The sequence below is a fragment of the Pipistrellus kuhlii genome, unplaced genomic scaffold (genome assembly GCF_014108245.1).
Source record: "Pipistrellus kuhlii isolate mPipKuh1 unplaced genomic scaffold, mPipKuh1.p scaffold_m20_p_13, whole genome shotgun sequence".
In the NCBI taxonomy this organism is placed as follows: Eukaryota; Metazoa; Chordata; class Mammalia; order Chiroptera; family Vespertilionidae; genus Pipistrellus; species Pipistrellus kuhlii.
Genome location: NW_023425438.1, coordinates 43,229,539 through 43,254,561, shown reverse-complemented (window position 1 = coordinate 43,254,561; position 25,023 = coordinate 43,229,539). Strand labels below are relative to the sequence as shown.

At 42.3% G+C, this 25,023-nt stretch overlaps 1 protein-coding gene and 1 pseudogene across 5 annotated transcripts in view; one reads left to right on the top strand and one right to left on the bottom strand.

Annotated features, from left to right (window-relative positions):
* CTNNA2 (catenin alpha 2) overlaps positions 1-25,023 on the bottom strand; it is a 1,074,738-nt gene that overhangs the window by 266,034 nt on the left and 783,681 nt on the right. The gene's annotated exons all lie outside the window — the stretch shown is intronic.
* LOC118717728 lies at positions 1,066-15,116 on the top strand (annotated as a pseudogene).

The window sequence follows — 25,023 nt, the reverse complement described above, 5'->3', positions numbered from 1 at the left end:
GTTTGGTTCAGTGGACAGAGCATTGGCCTATGAATGAATGGTCCCGGGTCCCATTCCAGTCAGGTCAAGGACACATGCCAGGTTGCGGGCTCAGTCCCCCAGTAGGGGGCATGTACAAGGCAGCTGACCAATGGTTCTCTCTCATCATTGATGTTTCTAACTCTCCCTCTCTCTACCTCTCTTGAAATCAACAAAATTATACATTGAAAAAAAATAATCAGAATGGCAGAAATCAATAATGTTCTATGCCTGTGGTTGGCATACTGTGGCTAGAGAGCCACATGCAGCTCTTTGGCCCCTTGAGTGTAGCTCTTCCACAAAGTACCATGGCCTGGGTGAGTCTATTTTGAAGAAGTGGCATTACAAGTAGTTTAAGTTTAAAAATTTTGGCTCTCAAAAGAAATTTCAATCATTGAACTGTTGATATTTGTCTGTGTTGACTAATGAGTTTGCAGACCACTGTTCTATGCACTCTCACTAACACATTTCCTTGTCAATCAAACCATTATTTAGACAACAGAAAGAAGGAGAAAAAATCATCTATTGATCCAGCAGTCACCCTATCACATTTGGAGGATTGCCCATCTATCTCCAAACCCTGCATACAGAAATCATAGTCTTATTATATATGGCACCACTGTTTATAGAACCTTGAACATTTCATAATACCTTTATATTATGTGTAAATCACAGTCTGAGAATGTGGGCCTTCCTAAATATTTCCTTTTCTCTAGCTGTGGACATTTCTATTGGAAAAGAAATTGGCAATATCTCTTTAGAATGGATGAAGCTTAGCAGTGGCCACAAATCAAATCCATGATCAGGATTCCTGGACCACATGACAACCCAGCTTTCCTAGACTCTGGGATGAGGGTAAAATGTAGAAAGAGAAAAATTAATGACAAAGTGTCTGGGCAAAATATATCCTGACACTTCTCTGCCAAAATTCATCAATGCTGAAGGAAAGAATCATCAAAATATAGGAAAGAATAACAGGAAAAGATTATTGGTGACAGTCCCAGACTCTACCTATCAGCATAGCGATGTCAGTACACACACAGGGCCATGAGCAAAGAAGGACTGGCTCGGAGACTTCAGGTATGTCACTGTTTTCCTTTTCCCAGAAATCTATCTTCTTTTAAGTAAATCCTCCGATTTTTCCTTCTGACTCAACCAAGGGTTTCTGGTTAAGGGTTAAACTTATGATAACATCCAAATCAATGAGATTTGGATATAGGTTTGTAGGTGAAATTATTGGAGAGGAGGCATAATTTCCCCCCATTGGGATTGATAAACTGGCAGTAGATAAGCCTTGAGATACTTATGAAGAGTCTAAAAATATATGCTACCAAAAAGAAAAGCATTGGAGAGAGAGGGGTGGTGGTAGAGGAGAGGAGTTAGGGAAGAGAAGAAGGGAAGTCAGCTTTTGGAGCCAAATCAATTTGGTTCATATTTCTATTACATACTAACTTGTAAAATAAAGCTCCATGAGAGTGCAGTTTTTGTTTTGCTTATCTTTAGAGACTGGAGCTGAGCTGGGCACATGATAGGCATTCGATAATTTTTATTAAATCAATGAGTGAAACACATTGGCTCCTGAATCCAATTGAACCTAAAGCCACAAGTATCTATCAATGGATTTGCTTATGTCTTGAGTTAATAAATTCCCTTGTTTGTTCATCTTGGATTGCTGTCACTTATGACCAAAAGGCATGACTAAATCAGAGACCTTAAAATACCCAACTAACATACTCTGAAGGCAGTCTGGTAGAGAGAGAAAACCCCAGGGAGTTTCCGGTGGACACAGCCCAAACATTCTCTGGGATCTCAGGCCTTTGTCTCACCCACAGGGATTTCCCCAGAATGAGCTATTTATTGCCCAAACTCTAAATCTTAATATTTCTCTCCTACATCCTGCTGGTCACTAGCCTTGAGAACATGTTAATCGAATGGCCCCTAAGATGTATTTTATTTATGGACTGAATGATGGATGGTCCTAGTAGGCACCTGGGTATAGGAAGCAGGGATGAAAGTAATTAATAATTTGGAAAATGTGTGATCCTAAAAATAAACTTCACCCACTTCACAATTTGCTGATCAAAGCCATAGGAAGTGGTTGGCACCTGTGTAGTGCTATAATTCTTGCTCCTTGATTTATTTTATCAACACAGGTGTAGTCCTCAGTGATTATCTGTCAGGCAGCCCTGTGTAGACGATGGTTTTTATCAAAGTCCCGCTCTCCCAGCTCCCAGCCTTGGGTGATTGCTAAAAGCCAAGGTTAATTAACCACACATCCCTTAGAAGTCTGCGGAAGACCATGAACTGAGCAAACTGCTAAAAAGAAAGTTACTTTATCTTTACAGTTGGGATGAAAGTAGGCAAGGTGAAGTGCAAATTTCCATTGATTTTCTACACACACACAAACACGTATATGCCCATACTGAATAAATGATTTAAATTTCTATGAATTTTTAACTTTCACTACATTTTTAAGTGCATATTCCCTAAACCACTGAGTTGCAGTTAAAGCTATCAGCACCTATAGCATCCCTAGAGTCTGGCATTTTTCACCATCTCAAAAAAGAGGTCAGTAACTGGGTCTGCATTGCTTAGAGTTCACAGAAATCAGAAAACTGTCAGGCAGAGGGCTGCCTTAGTTTATAGAAAGATAATCTGTGTGGGGATCCCAAGTCTTGGCCTTCTACCCATATGTCAGGGGTCTGCCCTCCTAGTTCACAATGACCCCTCCTCCTCTGAGCTTCTAAAGCTATGGATACAATTTATTTGGTGTTTTATAAGCAATCCCCACTCGGCTAACAATTATACCATACAAATCTCTTGCATTGCTAATTGGATTTCAGATGTCACACCATAAAGCTAAAATCCTATATAATAAAGATGTAATATGCAAACTGACCATCACTCCATCACAGAAGATGGCCACCCCCATGTGGACACAAGATGGCCAGCAGGGGAGGGCAGTTGTGGGAGATCAGGTCTGCAGGGGAGGGCAGTTGGGGGTGATCAGGCTGGCAGGGGAACAGTTAGGTGTAGATCAGGCTGACAAGGAAGTGGTTAGGGAGTGATCAGGCTGGCAGGCAGAAGCAATTAGGGGCAATCAGGCAGGCAGGCAAGCAGTTGGGAGCCAGCAGTCCTGGATTGTGAGAGGGATGTCCCAGATTGGAGAGGATTCAGGCTGAGCTGAGGGATACACCCCCTCACACTCCAATGCATGAATTTCATGCACTAGGACTCTAGCATAAATATATAAGATACATCATTAGGATCCTGTACTGTTGAGAAATTTACCATGACTCTTGTCCCTCCTTCCCTATTAGAAGTAGAGGACAGTGTATTAGTCAGTTTGGGCTGTCTTAACAAAATATCATAGATTGGGTGGCTTAAAAAACAGATATTTATTTTCTCACAATTTTGGAGACTGGAAGTCCAAGATCAGGGTCTAGCAGTTTGGGTTTGTGGTAAGAGTTCTCTTCCTGGCTCAGAGACAGCTGCTTTCACTCTGTGTCCTCACATAACGGAGAGAGAGCAAGCAAGCTCTCTGGTGTTTCTTCATATGGGCATAGAGCCTATCAGAAAAATCCCCATTCTAATAACTCATTTAAGCCTAATTATCTCACAAAGGCCCCTCTTTCCAAATACCATTGCAGGAAAAGGGAGTGTAAGGATTCAATATATAAATTCTGGAGGGACATATCAGTCCACAGCAGACAGGAAGTTGTCAGCCAACTATATATTTTCTTTTATTTTTTTAAAGGGGATTTTAGAAAGGGAGACATTTAGAAATATTGCTGATGAGAGAGAATCATTGATCAGCTGCTTCCTGCACAGCCCCTACTGGGGAATTGAACCTGAAAACCCAGCATGTGCCTTGACCAGGAATTGAGCAGTGACCTCCTGGTTCATAAGTTGACACTCAACCACTGAGCAACACCAGCCAGGCTTTTTTTTTTTTTTTTTTTTTTTTTTTTTTTGTAAGGGATTACAAGTTGATTAGGTCATCTGGAAAACCAGATGGGTTGAGCTCCAAAATAGTGCCAGCCCAACTATGTTTTCTTAAAATTGAAGTTTCTTGCCTGGTGTCTTGCAATGAATTGGTACTAAGCAAACTAGAACTATGTACAGATATGTTATGCATAAAAGTATGTATTGTACATGAATGAATGGTGCAATTCTGACTGTTTGCCAGATGTCATGATATAGATCTTTGTGGGGTGGCTATTTGTACAGAGGTGGAGTTTAAGGGTTGCTGTATCGTTGCCAATGGTAGAGTAATATTGTTGCCTACCTTCTTTCTACCTTATTCCCAACCTTCCCTGTTCAAAATCTCTCCTGAGCCAGAAGATGTAAATCAAAGCTTTTGATTGCCTGTAGAGTAAGCATGTCAAACTCACAGCCAGTGGACCCCATGGCATGTAGCTCACTGGCAGCAAGCTTGACAAGCTCGCTGTAGAGGATTAACATGTACACACACTTGGGAGAAGAAGCATAAAATTAGTAAATGACTGTCAAATCCTTCTCTCAAAATAGTGAGAGGTGGGAGTAGATAAGCCTGAGGACTCTAGACATTAAAAGGGAATGAGCTTAGTGAAATAGAACTTCTAAGAGACGGGCAGAACCCTGTCTGGGGCAAAGAGCCAGGCCAGCCCAGCCAGTGTGGCGTAATGGTTGAGCTTCAATCTATGAACCAGGTCACTGTTCAATTTTCTGTCAGGGCACACACCTGAGCTGAAGGCTTGATCCCCCAGTGTAGGGCATGCAAGGGGCAGCAAGTCAATGATTCGTTCTCATCATTGACATTTCTATCTCTCTCTCCCCCTTCCTCTTGGAAATCAATTAAAAAAAAAATTAGAACGAAGAAAAAAAAAAAGGCATGCCATCCTGGGAATACCTAGGGCCTTTCTGGTCACACCCACACAGCAAAGGAAAATGAAGTCGTTTCTAGGTGACAATGGGAAGAGGAAATAGTTCAGGTGTACCAAGCACTTCCTGCATGCTGAGGGACCCCTAAAAAGAATGCCTTGTATTTTTCAGAACCAAGACTTTTCTTCCTGCCTAAGTCAGGTTGGTCTCTGCCAGGCCTCTGAGGACCACCTCTCCCTGTTTCCCCAGCATCACCACCGCAAAGCTGCACCTGAGCACCTTCTCCCTCCTCTTCGGCTCCCCTCTAAAAACCAGCACTGTATGAGAGCAACTACACAGGTCCTGATCCCTCTCAGTCTCATCACCGGGAGAAAAGGAAGGAAAAATGATCTTTTGTTTTTAAAATATATTTTATTGATTTTTCACAGAGAGGAAGGAAGAGGGATAGAGAGTTAAAAATGTCCATGAGAGAGAAACATCGACCAGCTGCCTCCTGCACAACCCCTGCCGGGGATGTGCCCACAACCAATGTACATGCCCTTGACCGGAATCGAACCTGGGACCCTTCAGTCCCCAGACCGACGCTCTATCCACTGAGCCAAACCAGCTTCAGTGATGTTTTGTTTTTGAACAGCTGGACAGTCAAAACGATTTGAGAACTAGCAAGCCCCAATCTAGAGCTGCTGATTTCTTTCTCAGCACCTTTGTGTTGTCTTTCATTTTCAGGATGGAGCTTCCCAGGAGGGTCAGGGTTCGATTCTGGTCAAGGGCATGGTTCTCAGTCAAGGCAGACCCTCCTTAGGTTCAGGTGAGTCAGGGCCCCAACCCCTCGAAGCCCTTCATACTGAGAATGCGTGGCCACCAACTCTTGGGCATTTGCTCACACTTGGCTCCAGTGAAAACTTTATGAGGCAAATAGCATTTTTGCAGCACGGCAGTTAAAAACTAAACTAAGTAGAAAGCAGGCCGAAACCCTGGAACACATGTCTCGCATCGTCCCAAATAGTCCTCCCTATGTGGCTCTCATAAACACCATCTGCTGTGTTAATTTGTAAAGAATTACAAGGTTCTTAAAATTACACTTTGCTCTCTGTAGCGTACACTGTGTCTATGAAGGGGGGAGAGTTGAGAATGTGCATCACGTCCAGCCAGACACAGAAATATTTCTCCTGCCTATGCTGGGCTGCGCCTGCAAGTTTACTAGGTCTGCATGGAATTTTAAAAAGTGCACCATTGCCTGGCTGGTGTGGTTCAGTGGCTGAGCATTGACCTAGGAACCAGGAGGTCATGGTTCCCAGTCAAGGCACATGCCTGGGTTGCAGACTCGATCCTCAGTGTGGGGCATGCAGGAGATTGCCGATCGATGATTCTCCCTCATTTATTTTTTTTTCTCTCCCTTTCCCTTCCTCTTTGAAACAAATAAAAATATATATTTAAAATATAAAATATAAAATAAAATAAAATAAAATAAAAATTGCACCATGTTCTCTGCAGACCACTTGCAGGAAACAAATCCCCAATAAAATGCATAGTTATAATCCTAGCATTTTCTATGTCTTCAAGTTGGGTGCACATCTCCCATATTCTGGATCCCCATGATGATGCAAGTCCTTGGCTATAAGTCAAAGAGGCTGAGTAGCCAACATTGGGAGAAGGTTTTAGGTCCTACTTAATTCTCTATTGTGGGCTCTTCAGAGCCCTTGGTTGTGCTGGGTGTATAGCTGGGAGTGTTTCTCAATCGCTCATCCCTGTCTACTCACAAAGCCAGAGAGCAACATCTTGTTCTCAAAGACAAACCTCTGTGGTGACAATGTCAACTTTTAGGTGAACTGAATGCCTAGCAGGTTGCTGGTTAAAAGTGATAAATGGTGGCTGGAAATGAAGAGGTAGATAGGAGAGTCTGAGGTTCAGTAATCCTGAACTGGAACCTGTCAACATGAGATAGTTATTACATGTGTAACTTCCTGGTTCCTCCACTCAGAGATTCCATTCAGTGGCTCTGAAGTAGGGTGGTAATGTTCATTTATATATATATTGCCCTACCTGGCTTTTGCCTTTAGGCTGAAGGGTCCCAGGTTCAATTCTGGTCAAGGGCACATGCCCAGTAGTGGGCTTGACCCCCAGTAGGGGCCATGAAGGAGGCAACCAATCAATGATTCTCTCTCATCATTGATGTTTCAATCTCTCCCTATCATTTCCTTTCTGAAATCAATAAAAATATATATTTTAAAAATTATTGAATTTATTGGGGTGATACTAGTTAATAAAACTATATAGGTTTCAGGTGTATAGACTTTAAAAAAATATTTATTGTTGAAAGTCTTACAGATGTCTCCCCACCATTCCCCATTGGCCCCTTGTAGCCCAGCCCCAGGGGTATAGTTCTTTAATACATCATCTGTAGATTGTACTGTGTGCTCACCACCCTAAGTCAAGTCTCCTTCCATCATCATTCATCTCCCCTTTACCCTCTTCTGCCTCCCTCACCCCTCTTTCCCTCTGATAGTCCATATTTATTATGGTGATTAAAAATATTCATTTTTTAATAATCACATTCTCAATTATAGTCAAGTTGTGAAAATACAGGGGCAGTTCAATGGGTCTCAACCTAACTAATTTGGTTCATGGAAGTCTTTTCAACTATGGCCCAGGGATCTGCATTGTTAGATTTCCATTAAATTCTATATTAGCCTGATTTGAGAACATGAATTTTGGAAGGATTTCCTTGTAGTGAGCCTAACATAGGATCAAGCATCCACAATTCAGGGAGTTCTGCTTAATTCTGATGAATTAGTCACTCTATTTAAAAAAAAAAAAAAAGTTTCTGAACCAAACCACTTAATTAGAAGAGAACAACTGCACTGCTTCAGAGACCAAAGTAACATGGAACAGGCACAGCCACTGTGTCGCTTCATAGAAAGGCCCCGCACAAAGAAAAGAAAAGTTACACCAGTTTCCCAGGGTTCTCACCTGTCACTGTCATATTATAATAATATAAAGACGTCAAAATAAGGTCAGCCAGATGTGACAGACATAGAAATAAAGCAGATTCTTGTTCTTCCTAAACCAGAGAGAACCTAAGACCTTTTAAGTGAATTAAGATTTGGCAAGATCTCCCACACACACTCACAAAGAACAAGGATCCTGATCAGGCAGAATTTCAGAGCTGCTGGTAAACTCTGCTGATTTGCCAATATTTTCTGAAAATTTACTCCCAAATACCCCTTCCTATTGTTCCAACCTTTCTGCTCCCTTGTAATTAAGTTCTAGGCCTCAGAGAAGAGTTTCTGAGCTCCCCATAATATTCTCCTTTATGCCTTCCTCTCCTTCTCCTGAAACATCTCTACTGCCCAGATCAAGCCCTGCCTCTTCCTGACCCTCAGCCAACACAGAACTCTCCCTTTTCACGACCTCAATAGCAAGTAGCATCCTCCTCTTTGTCAGGCCATACCATCACCCCATCCCAAACTTCTGCACAGCCTTTTTGGGCAAGGTGGCACAAGTCTGATCCCACCTCCCTCAGAGGAAGGCATGTGACTGCCTGTGGCTGCCCCCTGACTCCCATGCTCTGATGAAAACAGCAGGAGTAGGGCTACAGGTTGTTACTTGAATTTTCTCTGTTCACTTAGAGTAAATTGAACTGAATGAGCCAACGTTGATTCCATTTTTTAAAATCTGTCTATGAAACACTGGATTTTAAAAACTGATTGTAAAAAACACAAAACAACAAAAAATGATTGGCACAGGTTGGCAGTAACCCCCAAATTGTTCAGTGATGCTTCTGTCAAATGCATATGTAACACAGTTAAGTAAACATGTTTTATTCATGTTTTGCATTTGAATGAATATGTATGTGATTATGCCTCTGTGTGTGTGTGTGTGTGTGTGTGTGTGTGTGTGTGTGTGTGTGTATTGCAAATATAAATACCATTATATTTAACTAGGTGGGTACTCTCTGCACTAGCAGAAGGTAAGCTTTGTGAGAGAAAACCCATTTCCCCTCATCAGGTACAATGCCCCCAAAAGGAGTTTCCTTTGTACACAATTAATCCTTGTGGGATAACTGTCACTCCCAGAGGATAGTGGGAGTCAAAGAATGTTACTGCCAAGCTTCCTTTGGATGAGTGGACTAGAGAACACTGAGGGCAATGAATCTTCAAATCTAAGTCCTTCCAGAATCCAGTACTGGTCTGTTAATGTGCATCCATAGCTACTGATTGGGCCAAGTGCAGCCAAGGAAATGCACAGCCCCAGCTACCAGGGGCACCTTAGTCTCTCAAGGACTTGTGACACTAAGACTTAAGGAGGGAAGAGGAGAGGATTGCTTTGATAAAGAAGTCAGTGTTATCTCACTTTTATGTGAAATTAAAAAGCAAATGAAATCAATAGGCCACATCCCACTCCCATCTTTCTTTATACCCTCTCCCAAGTCTTCCCTTCCTTCAAAGAATTTATGACGTCATCCACACAAACAGTATTAAGTTAATCTTGACTCGATACTTTCTAGCTGTGTAACACTTGCCAATTCACCTAAACTCACTAAGTCACAGTCCTCACATATAAAATAGTGAAAATAATGCTTAACTCAAGATTGTGGTGAGATAATGTGTGCCAAATGTCTATCTATGAGTCTAGCATGCAAATGATATTCAATAAACAGAATTCTTATCCTTATTTTCTTTTTTTGTTAATCCTTACCTGAGGATATTTTTTTCCATTGCTTTTCAGGGAGAGAGTGGAAGTGGGGGAGGGGGAGGAGAGGGAGAGAAAGAGAGAGAGAAGGAAACATCATGGATGTGAGACAGATTAATTGGTTGCCTCTCCAATGTGCCCCATCCCGAGACAGGGAGTGACCCCAAAACCCCTTGGATGTGTGGGCCAATGCTCTAACCATTGAGCACATTGGCCAGGGCTTACCCTGATTTTCTTTCTCTCTTGACAGTAAACTTCTTCAGGAGAGACACAGTGCCCAGGATCTGAATGATGTAAGATGAGGTGATTGAATGTCTAGGGAGAATGTATTATTTTATAGGCTGAATCTGTGTTTTCCAAGAACTTGCCATTTGAAAATCTTTTAATATCTGAGTGGCATTTAGCATTCATGAAATTTTCATCAGTTTAAAGTCCATTTATGACACAATTCAAATGTAAGGCAAATCAAAAAGGGAAACCAGACATGGACCCTGACACTGCATGAAGTGGCGAAGCATTCAAACTCTGACCACCAAGGTTTCTTATGCGAGTGAGGAACCAGAGCAAATGCTGGGGATGCCTTCCTTCTTCTCAGCTCCAGGCAGGACTCTGAAATCAGTAGTGAATGCACTTCTCTGATGATTCTAATCAAACTGAGCACCTATAATTAACTGCTGGAAGAGGGGAATCCTCTAAGTAGCTCGAATGGGTTCTATTTCGGTCTCCCTTCGTTGGCTTGTCAAGAAAGGAATAGACCCGCTAAATGGGCAAGCCAGATGTAGCTGGTCTATGTATCTACCCCATGCTGACAGGGAGCCAGTGAGGGAGCTGCTCAGGATTACACACTCCTCTGTACCTGGGGACCTTTGGAGATACACCTCTTTTCTAAATATACCTTCCATGCACAAGCAAAGTCTAGAAATCAGCATTAGTGAATTTTTTTTTATTCTATACTAATAAAAGGATAATATGCTAATTAGACCAGGAGACCTACTGGGACATCATTCTGGACAAAGCCTTGGTAGTAGGACTGTGACAGAGGCGGTTAGGGACAATCAAGTCGGCTGGAGAGAGGGGGCACTTGGGGGTGATCAGATGGCAGTTGAGGATGATCAGGCCAGCAAACAGAATGGTTAGGGGCAACCAGGCAGGCAGGTGAGAGGTTAGGAGCCAGCAGTCCTGGATTTCGAGAGGAATATATGACTGTTGATTTAGGCCTAATCCAGCAGTCAGACATCCCGCGAGAAAGTCCCAGATTGGAGAGGGTGCAGACCAGGTTGAGGGACACCTCTCCCCCCATGCACGAATTTCATACACCAGGCCACTAGTTCATTCATAATGATTTTAGAAGGTCCCTGTTAAAATACTAATACGCTCGAGAAAGACCTTACATAGGTAATTTGCTTAGTGGTGTTTCAACTGTCTCCTATTAAACTGTAAACTTCATGGGATTTTACATTAAAATCGGTGTGTGTGTTTCACTAAATCCAGTAACTGGCAAGTAAGTTCTCAGTGAAGCAGAGACTGTTGTCATTTGGGGAAATAGGAAGTTGATCTCTAGACAGAACAGAAAAGTAGGAAAGGAAACCTCCATGTAGGGGTTGGATATATACTTGAGACTCAGCAGAAGAAACCCACATGTTGACTACAAGGAGTGACAAACTCCATGTGAGGCTAGGTCAAGGCTAAACTTTTGGTCCTGATTCATTCACTCCACTAATTAATAGAGTCACATGAGGACCACAGTGCTAGGTGCTAGGGACACAGGAATCAGTCACAGGGATAGAGGATTTATAATCTGATAGATAGAGCACCTGATAATCTGAAAAATAATAAAATTATTTTAAATCTTAGAACACATATTTTTATGGGAGTGGGGGGTAAGTTTTTCTTAAGTTTCCTTTTCAAGGCCTGTGACAAGCGATTGACGAGGAGACTCAGCTGTGAATCCAGCAAGCAGAATGGATAAGCAGGGTCAGACCACCCACCAGCAGTCAAAACATCATCTTACCGCCTGATGACTAAGGACAATAGCTGATGTCTGAGGACCGCCAGGGCTGCACATGGCTGCATTTCGTTCCCAGCCTCACCCTAGCCCATTCCCCATTATAATCCTGTCCCCTGCATCTTTCCGGAAGACAGGATTTGAATGCTTGCAAGCACCCTGTCTTCTTGGTTGGCTGGTCTTCTCAATAATGCCTTATGTCACTGGTCAGCAAACTGTGGCTCACGAGCCACATGTGGCTCATTGGCCCCTTGAGTGTGACTCTTCCACAAAATACCACGTGCGGGCACTCACATACAGTGCCATTGAAACTTCGTGGCCCATGCTCAGAAGTCGGTTTTCAGCTCTCAAAAGAAATTTCAATCATTGTACTGTTGATATTTGGCTCTGTTAACTAATGAGTTTGCCGACCACTGCCTTATGTGATTCAACCCTGCATTCGTTACTGGACACAGTAACAGGCAGCCCGAGCCCACCCTGGAGTTTCTTGATAACAACGGTCACTCCTACATAGGGTTATAGTCCAAAGCATGGCTTCCTACGCTAAACCATATCAACTACTGATATGTTGGACCAAATGATTCTTTGTTTGGAGGGCTGCTCTATGCATTCTGGGACATTCAATAGCATCCCCAGCCTCTACCAACCAGATGCCAGTAGCACCCCTTCCCTCAGTCCTGACAACCAGAAATATCTCTAGACATTGCTAAATGTACCCTGGGGACAGGGGCAAAATTGCCTCCACTTGAGAACCATTTGCCTGATGAGTGAGAAAGATAATTTAAAAAGCAATTATAATGCAGTAAGATAAGTGCTGTGACACAGACAGAATGCACAAGAAGAGGACTAAGTAAGCTTAGGAGTGGTGGTTAAAACAAAACAAAACAAAAATCTGCCTCAACAAAGAGATAAAATAAGGACACACAATAGCTACTTAATTGGTGTCTACTTTATTTTAAACACTAGACTTTGATTACTTATTTAATCCTTACAAAAGCCCTGTACATTAACTACTTCACAGGTGTGCATCAAGACAAGTAAGCTTGTTCCATAGTCAAACAGTGAGTTGTGGACAAAAGGGGCCCCATTGCTAACCTGACCAGCTCAGAGAAGGCCTGCATGGTGGTCTTGCAAACTCAGAGACCTAAAGTCACCAAAAAGGATGGTCTGAAATTACCCTTTAATTAAAAGCAGTTGTGGTGGGTAGTTACGTCCTAGGCCAGTATCTTCACTGACAAAGTCAACTTTACCTTAACTGATCCTATCTGTCCTCTTTTCATCTATGATAACATACCCTTGAAATGCCTCCATAACTTTAACTTCCCTTTTCCCAGACCCCTTGGGGCACAACCTAAGGTGCCTGGGCACCAGGACAAATACCACAGATTCCTTCATTGTCATTGTTATCATGTTCATTGTTGACCATTAACTATTCCGTACCCACCTAAGAACATGCCTATCCTTTTACTTTTTAATCCAATCCCAGCCCCACCCTCCTCTCTAATCTATCACCAGTGGATTTCATGTAACCCACCCACAACCCCTCCTTTGATTGCAATGTATAAAAGTAGACGAAGGAGAAGCAGAAGCGGTATTGGTGGCTGGAGCAGAGGCAGCAGCCGGAGGAGTAGCGGAGGCGACCAGGAGCGATGGTGAGGATGGCGGTGGCGGGCGACAGTGAGGGTGTCTGGGCCCCGAAGACTGATAACGCCAGCGGCCCAGCATGGAGGCAGGGAGAACCACGATGACCCACACAAAACCCCTGCCTCCCAAGTGGTCCACATCAGGGGCCTGATCGCCTGGGTGGTGGAGGTGGACCTCGCGGAGGCCCTGCAGGAGTTCGGGCCTATCCGCTATGTGGTGGCAATCCCTAAGAAGAGACAAGCGCTGGTAGAGTTTGAAGATGTGCTGGGGGCTTGCAACGCTGTGCACCATGCCTCCAACAACCAAATCTGCATCGCTGGTCACCCAGCCTTTGTAAATTACTCCACTGGCCAGAAGATCTCTCGCCTAGGAGACCCTGATGACTCCTGAAGTGTCAACAGCGTGCTTCTCCTTATTCTGAACCCCATCTATCCCATCACCACGGATGTTCCTTACGCTATCTGTAACCCTTGTGGCCCTGTCCAGGGATTGTCATTTTCCGGAAGCATGGAGTCCAGGCCATGGTGGAATTTGATTCTGTGCAGAGTGCTCAGCGGGCCAAGGCCTCACTCCATGGGGCTGATATCTACTCTGGCTGTTGCACTCTGAAGATCAAATATGCAAAGCCTACACGCTTGAATGTGTTCAAGGATGATCCAGATACTTGAGACTATACAAACCCCAACCTCAGTGGACAAGGTGGCCCTGGCAGCAACCCTAACCAATGCCAGAGGCACCCCCTCTCTTGGGAGATTATCCCGCAGAATATGAAGGGCCCACTACGGTGGGTACCACAGCCATTGCCATGATGAGGGCTACTGTCCCCCCTCCCCACACCTCACTACGAAGCGAGAAGGATGGGCCCACCAGTGGGGGGTCACCGCCGGGGCCCAAGTCGCTACGGTCCCCAATATGGGCACCCACCACCCTCTCCCCTACCACCCAAGTACAGCCCTCACGCCGAAAGCTCTGAGCTCATGGTCTATGGCTTGGATCAGTCTAAGATGAACTGTGACTGAGTCTTCAATGTCTTCTGCCTGTACGGCAATATGGAGAAGGTGAGATTCATGAAAAGCAAGCCAGGGGCCGCCCTGGTGGAGATGGCTGATGGCTATGCTGTGGGCCGGGCCATCACTCACCTCAACGACAACGTCATGTTTGGACAGAAGCTGACAGTCTGTGTCTCTAAGCAACCTGCCATCAGGCCCGGTCAGCCCTATGGGCTGGAAGACGGGTCCTCCAGTTACAGAGACTTCAGTGAATCAAGGAGCAATCAGTTCTCCACTCCGGAGCAGGCAGCCAAGAACCACATCCAGCACCCTAGCAGTGTGCTGCACTTCTTCAGTTCCCCTCCGGAGGTGATGGAGGAGAGCTTCTTTGAGATCTGTGATGAGCTGGGAGTGAAGCGGCCATCTTCTGTGACAGTATTCTCAGGCAAAAGTGTACGCAGCTCCTCTGGGCTGCTGGAGTGGGCATCCAAGAGTGATGCCCTGGAGACTGTGGGCTTCCTGAACCATTACCAGATGAAAAACCCAAAAGGTTCATACCCTTACACCCTGAAATTGTGTTTCTCCACCACTCAGCACACCTCGTAATTAGGTGCCAAGGAAGAATCCTATCTGAGCAGGAAATAATTTCTTTCCTTTGATTTTTTTCTTTTTTTTTTTTGCAAAAGTTCCTCTCTCTCTCTCTCTCTCTCTCTCTCTCTCTCTCTCTCTCTCTCTCTAAATGCTAGGTTAGAGGCTTAATCATAATGGAAACGATGGAAGGGGAGGGGAAGGGAGTTGATATCTCCCAAGATTAACCTTCACTTTTTAAGAAATTATTGTACATGTGACTTTTCCCCTCCATTCATACATTCCTGCTGCCTATGTACTCTTGGCATATTTCAATAAAGTTAGGAAAATTAAAAAAAAAATAGTTGAAAAGCCGCCATTCTCTGGAGCATTATCCCAATCCATTGAGATACTGCTTCCCGGCAATTGTGGGCAGTTTGGCTCAAATAGACTTACAAATATTCTTTACAAGTTTGAACGTTTTTACCTTAACAGAGGAATGGATCCAGTTTAGACTTGGAGTCTAAACTTAAAGTCTGGCTAATTCTTTAGGAATGAATTTTTTTTTTTTATTTTTTTTTTAGAAAGAGAAACTTTTGCTACAGGAGTACTAAAGCAGCTCACAGATTTAAAAAATAAATAAAATAAAAACAAAACCTTGTCTAAATATGGGGCTTGCATAGGAGTTTGAGACAGGAAAAATGTCATTGAAAGAATTTAAATGGGAAATTGGCTTAAAATAAGGTGACCAGATTTTAACATTGGTAAAGAGGGACACCACAGAGGGGGGACGGGGGGTTCTTGATTAAAAATTTGGTCTATATGGAGCAACAAAAATTTTCATAGAATGCAAAAATAATATTGTAATATATTTTTTTAAAAATTTAAACATAAGTACAATTTACAAATATAAATAAATAAAAATTATGTATAGTCATAAGTGTCACTTTCAAGGCCAGCGCTAGACTTTTTGCCGCCACTATAAAATGTAAATAATATGAGTACTGTCTGCTAAATTCAAGAAAATTTATGTATTTATGAAATAAATAAATTACTTACCTAAATTATCTGAATAGCTGATTTGTAAGGACATCACTTGTTTAACTAGCTTACTAGCACACAGTACGATTTGTATCGTCTGAGAGACAGTTACAAAATGTTTTCGTCATTGCCAATCTCAAAAAATGTTCATTAAGTCCAAAAAATGGTGGTCGAATTCTAACAACTGATCAACAATGCGAACTTTGATAAGCAGTTACTGATAATCAGTTCTCAACAATTATTTGTTATTATTAAAGTTTAAAATGATAAAATTAACAAAAATAATATAAAACTCATATCCTGGCTAAATAGCCACATAGGCTCCGAAAACCTTATATTCCTTTCCCGTTCTCCCGCCATTCCCTAGCTTGTCCTGCATTCTTTCCAAAAAAAAAAGGGACTTTTTTAAAACATCGTGGGATGGAGGACAAATTGTTAAAAATTGGGACTGTACCGCCAAAAGTGGTATGTCTGGTCACCTTAGCTTAAAGAAATGAGCAGAAGTTCTATTGGAAAGGTCTAAAGTCCCATATTTGAGGTCTTTTATTCATGAGTCTATAGATTAGCCTGGTCTTCAGAGCTCCCAAACACCTACCCCACAGAACCAATCCTCACATCTGTGATTTTGCTTCATAGGTGGCATGAAGATACCTTCCAATTTGATTCCATTGTCACAGCATAATTAATCAAACTGTCTCTCTTCACTCTTAAAAGTGCCCCAATTTGGATGACACATTTTATGATCACCTTATTATTCGTCTAATTAAGTTTTGAGCTGAAGAATTATTAGGCCAGCTATTTTATGTCATTAGAATTGCTGTGTGAGAACCCAACCCATTACCTGATTGATATCTTTAATAAAATATATATTACTTTGTCCACCTTCCTAAAATTTTCTAATGTCAACCTAACATTTGCAAGATCATGTCTAAGAAGGTCCTGGTCAATTTGACCTCAATTTATCTCCTATTTCCCAATACATACCCACCATGTGCTGGTCACTACTTGTCCACAGACTAAACCCTCATGCCTCTGGACTCATTACCAATGTCTATAATTCCCTCCAACATTTTGTTCAATGACATTGACCACCAACATTTTGTTCAATGACATTGACCACTGTGTTAGACCCTATAATTTTATCTCTTTCACTCCTCCTTACCTCATTGAGACCTTTTTTAAAAATATATATATTTTATTGATTTTGTACAGAGAGGAAGGGAGAGTGATAGAGAGCTAGAAACATCAATGAGAGAGAAACATCAATCAGCAGCCTCTTGCACACCCCCTACTGAGAATGTGCCCGCAACCAAAGCACATGCCCTTAACTGAAATCGAACTTGGGACCTTTCAGTCCACAAGCCGATGCTCTATCCATTGAGCCAAACAGGTTTCAGCCCTTATTGAGACCTTGTTAAAATGTTATCTTCTCTTTAAAGAAACCCTGGTTTCCTCAGACACTAGTTGTTTCTTCCTATGTGTGCTTGCACACACTTTGTCCATCTTTCTATTATGGTTTTTCTCATCCAATCATGGCAGGTTCATGTGCCTGTGCTGTGCACATTCCTAGAATGTCATTGTTATCTTTGTTTCATTAATGCCTTATTCTACCTGGTATTCAATTGGCATTTGATACATATTTGCTGATTAATGACCACTAGTGACTGCTAAATCAGAATTGTCCCCATTTGGAACAATCACTAGCAATCCTGTCTAATAAAGAGAGAATATGCAAATTGATTGTCACACCATGACAAAGATGGTGGCACCCATAGCCACAAGATGGTGGCACCCAGACCTCTCAACCCCACTGGAATCCTACAGTTTTTTCAGCCCAGCTGGGGGTTGCAGAGGGTGGGGGGGGGGGAGCGTGGCAGTGGCAGGCACACGATGCAGCCAGACTCTGTCTTCAGGCCTCCAGTTGTCCTGGGCCAGCCCCAAGCACAGGCAAGCCTCTGATGGTGGCTGCCCAACCACCCTTGGCCACCCAAGGCTCAGGTAACCAGGGCCAGCAGAGGCTTGCACTGCTGGCAGTGGCAGCAACACAGGTGTGATGGGGATGTCGCCTTCCCCTGATCACCGGGTCACTTCCCACCCCTGAGGGCTCCTGGACTGTGAGAGGGAACGAGCAGGGCTGAGTGACCCCCCTCCAGGGCATGAATTTTCATGCACTGAGCCTCGAATTAATAATGTGGCCAGTGACTTTTGCTTTCTAATACACACAAGTAAGAGTCCATGAAGTATAGTGAAAAGCCAGAATATCTGCGTTTTATTTCCCATTTGCTTCTTTGGCTTTCTCTGAGATCAGGCAAGTCACTGAACTATATAGAGACCAGCTTTCTTATTTGTAAAGCAAGTTACTAGAACTTGGTAATTTCTACATTATCATTTTCACCAGTTATAAGTCATCCTTGGTAATGGTAACATACCAGAGTCTTCTGACTGAGTTATCAATAGGTCAGCTTTGACTTAACCTTATTATAATTCTATTATTCTCAATATATTTACAAGTAGTTTTTTTAATTACAAGATGATATATATTTGTTAAAGACTTTGAATAATACTCATTTAAATAAAGTGAAATATAAAAGACTCTCCCAATCCCACAAAACACACAGCCCTTCTTAGAGGGAAACTTCCAGAATATTCTGCCACCTCCTTGTCTACCTTCATTCCCCATCCCAGAGCTGAGATAATATGTTATCAGGGAAGTTGAGGTATCCCTTTTCCCGAGTGCTGGGGGTGGAGTCCTTACATTATCTCGAGAAAAAGGATTTTCTGAGACTCTCACAGGATTATGGGTGATTTTTATTTGCATGGAATTGCATTACAGAGTTCCAAAGTCCCATTTCCTTTAGTCCAGCCCTAAAAGAAGTGTAGCTGGGGATTCAGTAGAGCTAAAAGTAAAGCCAGTGTCCAATGTTTCAGTTCCATATTGCAGCCTAGTTGCAGTCCATTTGGAATATGCCACTAATTTTGGAGTTTGGTGACACGGAAGAAGAATCTGACATCTCCAAAACTCTCTGTATTATGTGTTTTAAGACCAAATCCATGCCTAAAATAGACCATCAAGCTAACGTATATTTTCCACAGTTTTCTTTTTAGATTCACTTTTTACACCCAAATTAGCCTGTTTTCTAAATCTAAACAAAATAGTTAAAAAAGTAGAATCTGTGTATAGTGAATTCTCCAATCATAGCACATTTATGTGAAAATTTATAGAAAGAAGATTATGTGGTGGGGATTAGCATTACAGTGAGAGATAACTCCTATCCTCTAAAGCACATGTGTCAAACACAAGGCCCGCAGGCCAAATCCGTCCCGCCAGGCCTTGCAATGTGGCCCGCACCGCGCTGTCATCACTGCAATCAGCTGCGTTTCCATCACAATGACAGTTTATGACTGTTCAGTAAACCATTCGGCCCGAGATTTAGGCTGGATTTTAGATTTTGGCCCCTTCTCTGATTGAGTTCGACACCCCTACTCTAAAGGCATCCTATTAATTACTATTAATAATTTTAAATAATTCTAATTCAAATATGTACAACATTTCATAGTTTAGGACATATTTTTCTATGCATTATTTCATTTTAATCCTCAGAAAAACTCGTGACTTTGGTAGTATTTATAATCTCTCAGACACAAAAGGTTCAAATGGTAAAGATCATGGAGACAGAATCTGGCATTAAATATTTTAATGCAAGCATATCCCAAAACAGCCTACGGCGCTGCTATGGCCCCTGCAGTTCAATCAAACTCGGAATTGATATTGTGTGATATCTGCCCACGGGAATATGGCTTTCTATGAATGTGTCAAGTCTTTAGAAATAAATTCTGCATGCATTTATTTGGTAAAGTGGATTTCCAAGTTACTGACGCAGGTTACTAAGAAGCTAGAAAAATACCTTGGCAAGTGGAATGGGGAAACTGAGACAGATAGCTTACCAGACAGCTGAGCAATTTACAGCCAGCTAATAAATCAGAGGTCTTAACTTCCCTAACCAAGGACACATCAGAGCAAATGGTTTACACATTCTAGATCTTGTTGGAGCAGACCTGCCTTGGGCCTGGTCTCTTTCTGGTGACCTTCTTTGAAGGTGAAACTGACCAGAGAATGACCCTGATCCCTCTATAGGATGCATCAGCATATCAAAGGGCACACCTGGAAAGCTGAGAAATACTCTGATTGAGACCTCCCCTACTATTCCCACCTTTAGAAACAGATTAAAAAAAAACCTTTAAGACAAAGCACCCAGTGTGCAAGCTCCCTTGAGCATGCCAGTACCTCCATTACCACCACTACCACACACACACACACACACACACACACACACACACACACACACACTTCTTTCCTCAGGCATGTATCTTTGCTTTCTTTCTCCTTAGCTCTAAATGTTTCATGAGACTTGGCAACCAGGGGAGCAAAGGGCAGCCGCAGTCCTGGGGTAATCCCCCCGAAACCGGTCTCCAAGAGCCTTCCTTTTGCCTCTGTAACTTGTTTCCTGAGTCCACACAGCCTGGTGAGGCTCACTTGTTCTGCCTTTATGACGTCCTTTCTAAAGGGCCATGGCAGCTTCACCTAGGTCAGCGGTCAGCAATCTGTGGATCTTGAGCCACATGCGGTTCTTTTGCTCCTTGAGTGTGGCTCTTCCACAAAATACCATGGCCTGGGTGAGCCTATTTTGAAGAAGCGGTGTTAGAAGAAGTTCAGGTTTAAAAAATTTGGTTCACAAAAGAAATTTCAATTCTTGTACTGTTGATATTTTGCTCTGTTGACTAATGAGCTTGCCGACCACTGACCTTGGCTCACTCCCATTGCTGTGATCTTGCCCCTTCTATCTTATGCCCCTCCTTTGTTACACTGTTCCCAGCTTTAAAAGGCATACTCTCAAAATCACGTGGACTCATGTCTTAAATTTTTTCCTGCATGAAGTCAAGAACCTACATATCGCAGGCCTTGCTGGGGCAAACCCTGCCCCCATTTTTCTTATCTGAGAGCTGCCTGTCATTATGGAAATATTAACAACTGTACTGGAGACACACTCACAAAACCCCAGTGGGAACCCCCAGCCCTCATTACCTGTAAACTGTAACCATTATTCCCTTTCTTTTCCTTTTGCCTACTTCCCCGTGTAATCTACCCAATATAAGCAGCTGGTTTATGGGAGGTGGAGAGGTAGAGCAGATATTTTTGTGCATGGCCTGCTGCTCTCCCATGTTGCCAGCAATATTGGAAAATAAAATGCTCATATAAAAGTCAACCCTATCTCTGATTAGTTGGCTCAAGTAGCGCCAGGCAGCCAGGCCCTACTCATTGTCTGGTTTCACATCCCTGCAAAACCAGATAAGGTGACACTGTGGCTGACATCAGGACCAGACGCAACGATCAACTACTCCCTACCCTCTCACTGACCAATCAGTAGCTATCTTAACTCTGACCATGACCCTAATTCCCTTAGTCACCATGATTAATGTTTTTTCCCCTCTATAACCCATCCCCGAGGCAATGGGGACCAGATCTTTAAGCATTAGCTACCTGTGACTACAGGCATGGCACCATCTCCTTAATAAATCCTGGAAATTCCTGTTCGTGTTTCTTGGGCTTTGGTGCACACAGGAAAACAGACCCCTTCAGCCCAGTAACTCTAGGGAGCACAATGGAAGAGAGACTACCATTTCCCATATCTACTCAGTTGAATGAGGAAGAAACTTGCAGAGAATCATAGAATATGATCTCTATTAGTTGAAAGAGCTGGTTAGTACTGAATATTTATTTCTTTTTAAAAAACTGTATCATTACAACTTCCTAAAACTTTTTACACACTATTCCCAAGTGAAATATAAAAATGAAAAAGTCCAGTTAATCATGATGCTGGTTCTTACCAAGCATATAGCAATTTATAAACAGCTGAATGCTCAACCGATTTTTTCAATTTGCATCCAGATATTGGTCATAGTGTAGTTGCTGACAAAGAAAATCTAATAAAGTTTTTAAAATCTTACGATAATAAGTGCTACCATTAAATGTGTATCCGCTATAGTACAAGTCACTTACATAATCTCCCACCTCCACAATAACCCTAAAACAAGGTATTTTTAGCTTATGTATAATGGCGGTCCAGACTCCATAAGAAATCTGTCTACATTCATAAGATTAGTGTTAAAGAAAAACCCATAAACCCAAACCAGTATCACTCATGCTAAAAGCCCATGATATTAAACCTAGATTTAATATCTAATCTAATTGCTGTTTCAACCTTTCCCAGAAGCATGTTAATCACCAGTCTGGAATTTTCTAGTAAAAACCAAGGAGGTAATCATCACTTGGAGTTCTCTCTATTCCCAACCCCACTCCCCACCCTCACCCCCACCACACACAGGTCTTCAACAATTGAAAAAAGAGGAAATTTACATGATAAAGCCCATACCTGTTCTGGACCCCTAAAAATATCTAGCCACCCCCTCAAAAAATCATTTATTTTCTTTGTTAATAGATCCCCTGTCCCACTCTTTTTCCTACCAAAAAACAAACAAACAAACAAAAAAAACTTTCATTTTGTACAACCCCTTCTACTTGCTAGATAGACTGTCTGATTCATAAATTGCTTAATAAAACCCATCAGATCTTCAAATTTATTCAGTTTAATTTTTTATTTAATTTTATTTTTAACTCTAGTCAGCTGAAGGTTCAAAACCTGTGTACTCTCCAATTCACCAGCAGTGCACACAACAGAAGGTCAGGTCAATGTGACAATTACGTAAGAGGTTCTCTACTTCTTTATTTTCTATAGAACATACCTGAAGGATTTGACACACACCACCAGGAATACTGGAGGAAGATGGAAGACACAATGAAATGGACTTAAAGAGGCATTTTTAGAAAGATGATCTAGCCGAAACCGGTTTGGCTCAATGGATAGAGCGTCGGCTTGGGGACTGAAGGGACCCGGGTTCGATTCTGGTCAAGAGCATGTACCTTGGTTGCGGGCATATCTCCAGTAGGGGGTGTGCAAGAGGCAGCTGATTGATGACTCTCTCTCATTGATGTTTCTAGCTCTCTATCTCTCTCCCTTCCTCTCTGTAAAAAATCAATAAAATATATTTAAAAAAAGAAAAAAGAAAAGAAAGATGATCTAATATTAAGGGGATCCACCAACACTTCTATGAAGGTCAGAAATCAAATACTGGGGAGTAGCTACAATTATAAGAACTATTAATCATGCTCTGATAAGCTTGATGGTTCTGTTCTGATTAAAAAAAGCATATTCTAACCTGGCTGGGAGTTGTATGCCCTGGGACATGAAAGCTAATATCAGAATGCAGCCCACCCTCTTGACCTGAGGATTGCCTATCATTATGGAAAAATTTACAACCTCGTAGCTGAAACAATCTGGTGCCGGAGGAATCTGCCCCTGGCCTTTGCAACCTCCAGCCCTATTGCCTATAACCACGATACCATGCCTATTTTCACATGTCTGTCACTCTTACTTTCCCACGTAATCTTTGCCCTTCTACCCAATATAAGCAGCTGCTTATGGGAAAAAGGTAAAGAAGATTTTTGTGGATGACCTGCTGCTCTTTGTGGATGACATACTGCCAGCATTACTGGAATAAACGCTCATATATGATTCAACCTGTCTCTGCTTAATTGGCTCCAGGAGTGACAGAGCCCAGACCCTTGGGTTCTCTGGTTACAGTTACACCATGATTGAGAGCTCTGGCATCCAATAAGCAGAAGACTGATGGTCCTCACTGGTAGAGTGGCAAGTTTCAAAAGGTGATCTGCTAGAGGCCTTCATAAAATTTAACTAGTCCTAGCCAAGTTGGCTCAGTGGATAGAGCATTGGCCTGCAGACTGAAGGATTCCGGGTTCGATTTAGGTCAAGGACATACATGCCTGGGTTGTGGGTTTTATCCCCAGTAAGGGGCATGCAGGAGGCAGCCGATCAATAATTCTCTCTCATCATTGATGTTTCTATCTCTCTCTTTCTCTCCCTTCCTCTCTGAAATCAATAAAATATATTTAAAAAGGAATTTACTAATACGTGTGTGAAATACTCATACTGCCTCTCCACATACACAAATCCACCACACCATGGCACACCACACACACCTATTGTTTTTTAATAGATAAAGCAAGTATAAGGTCACTGGTAGTTATACATAGAAGAGACCTGTTTAATTTCTTTGAACCCTGCTTTTCTGACATCTGTGCCACAAAACCCTGTTTTCCCCTTGTCATACCCATTAAAATCTCAAGGAACAGCTGTTCTCAGAAGTGTGCCGGGAGCCTGTCCATGAACAGGATGTTCTCTGTGGCCTCTCACTCGGGCATCCCACTGCCCCAGAGGTGGAACCAGAAGCAGAAGTCAGGGACTTCCCTGCAGTGCGAACAGTCTTCCTGGCAATAGGGGATTTGCTTGGCATGTTAAGTGCCCTATGCAAGAAATGCCACAATCTAATCCTGTCACCTTTAGGATCAAGGACATAAGTGACAGCCATTGGGTTGCCTGTCAGCTTAATTAGAGGAAGTGAAACACAATTACAGGGCATTAGTGCCAAGCGGGGGCAGAGTGGCTGCGGGCCCTGCGGGGGGAGGCCCAAACAGCAGACCACAGGGAAAAGTACACTCCTCTTCCGTGACAATTTCATTGAAAGTCTTAATTACAATGCTACTGTGGGGAGAAAATTGTTTTACAAATGCCAGTACAAACACAGTCTGATTGCAGAAATCTTTTCATCTAAAAACTAATTAAACCATTATTTCCTCTTAGATTACAATGGTAAGTGTAAGTTTTTCGTTTATGAAAACAGTTACACAATCCTATGGTCCTTTATTTGGAGAGCATCTTTTAAAAACTACCTACAGGCCACAATGATCTTAGAAATTAGGAATGCTAGGAAGAATATAATAAATTCGAGATTTTAAAAACCATACTATTGTGATACAGACAAAAGGTTCAAGGAAATGTTTTTGCTAAAATGTGAAAATAGTGATTGATATGTACCAGCTGAATCATTTTGATGAGCACATTTAAAAAAAAAAAATCATGTAAAATATTCATTAGAAAAAAAAACAAACCAAAAAAAAACCCTACCACCAATTTCACAAAACAAGGTATTTTTTTGTAACTACTCAAGGTAAAGCTCTAAGAGGGTAGTGGGTCTGCTCCTTTCACAGATGTGCTCAGGACAGACTGG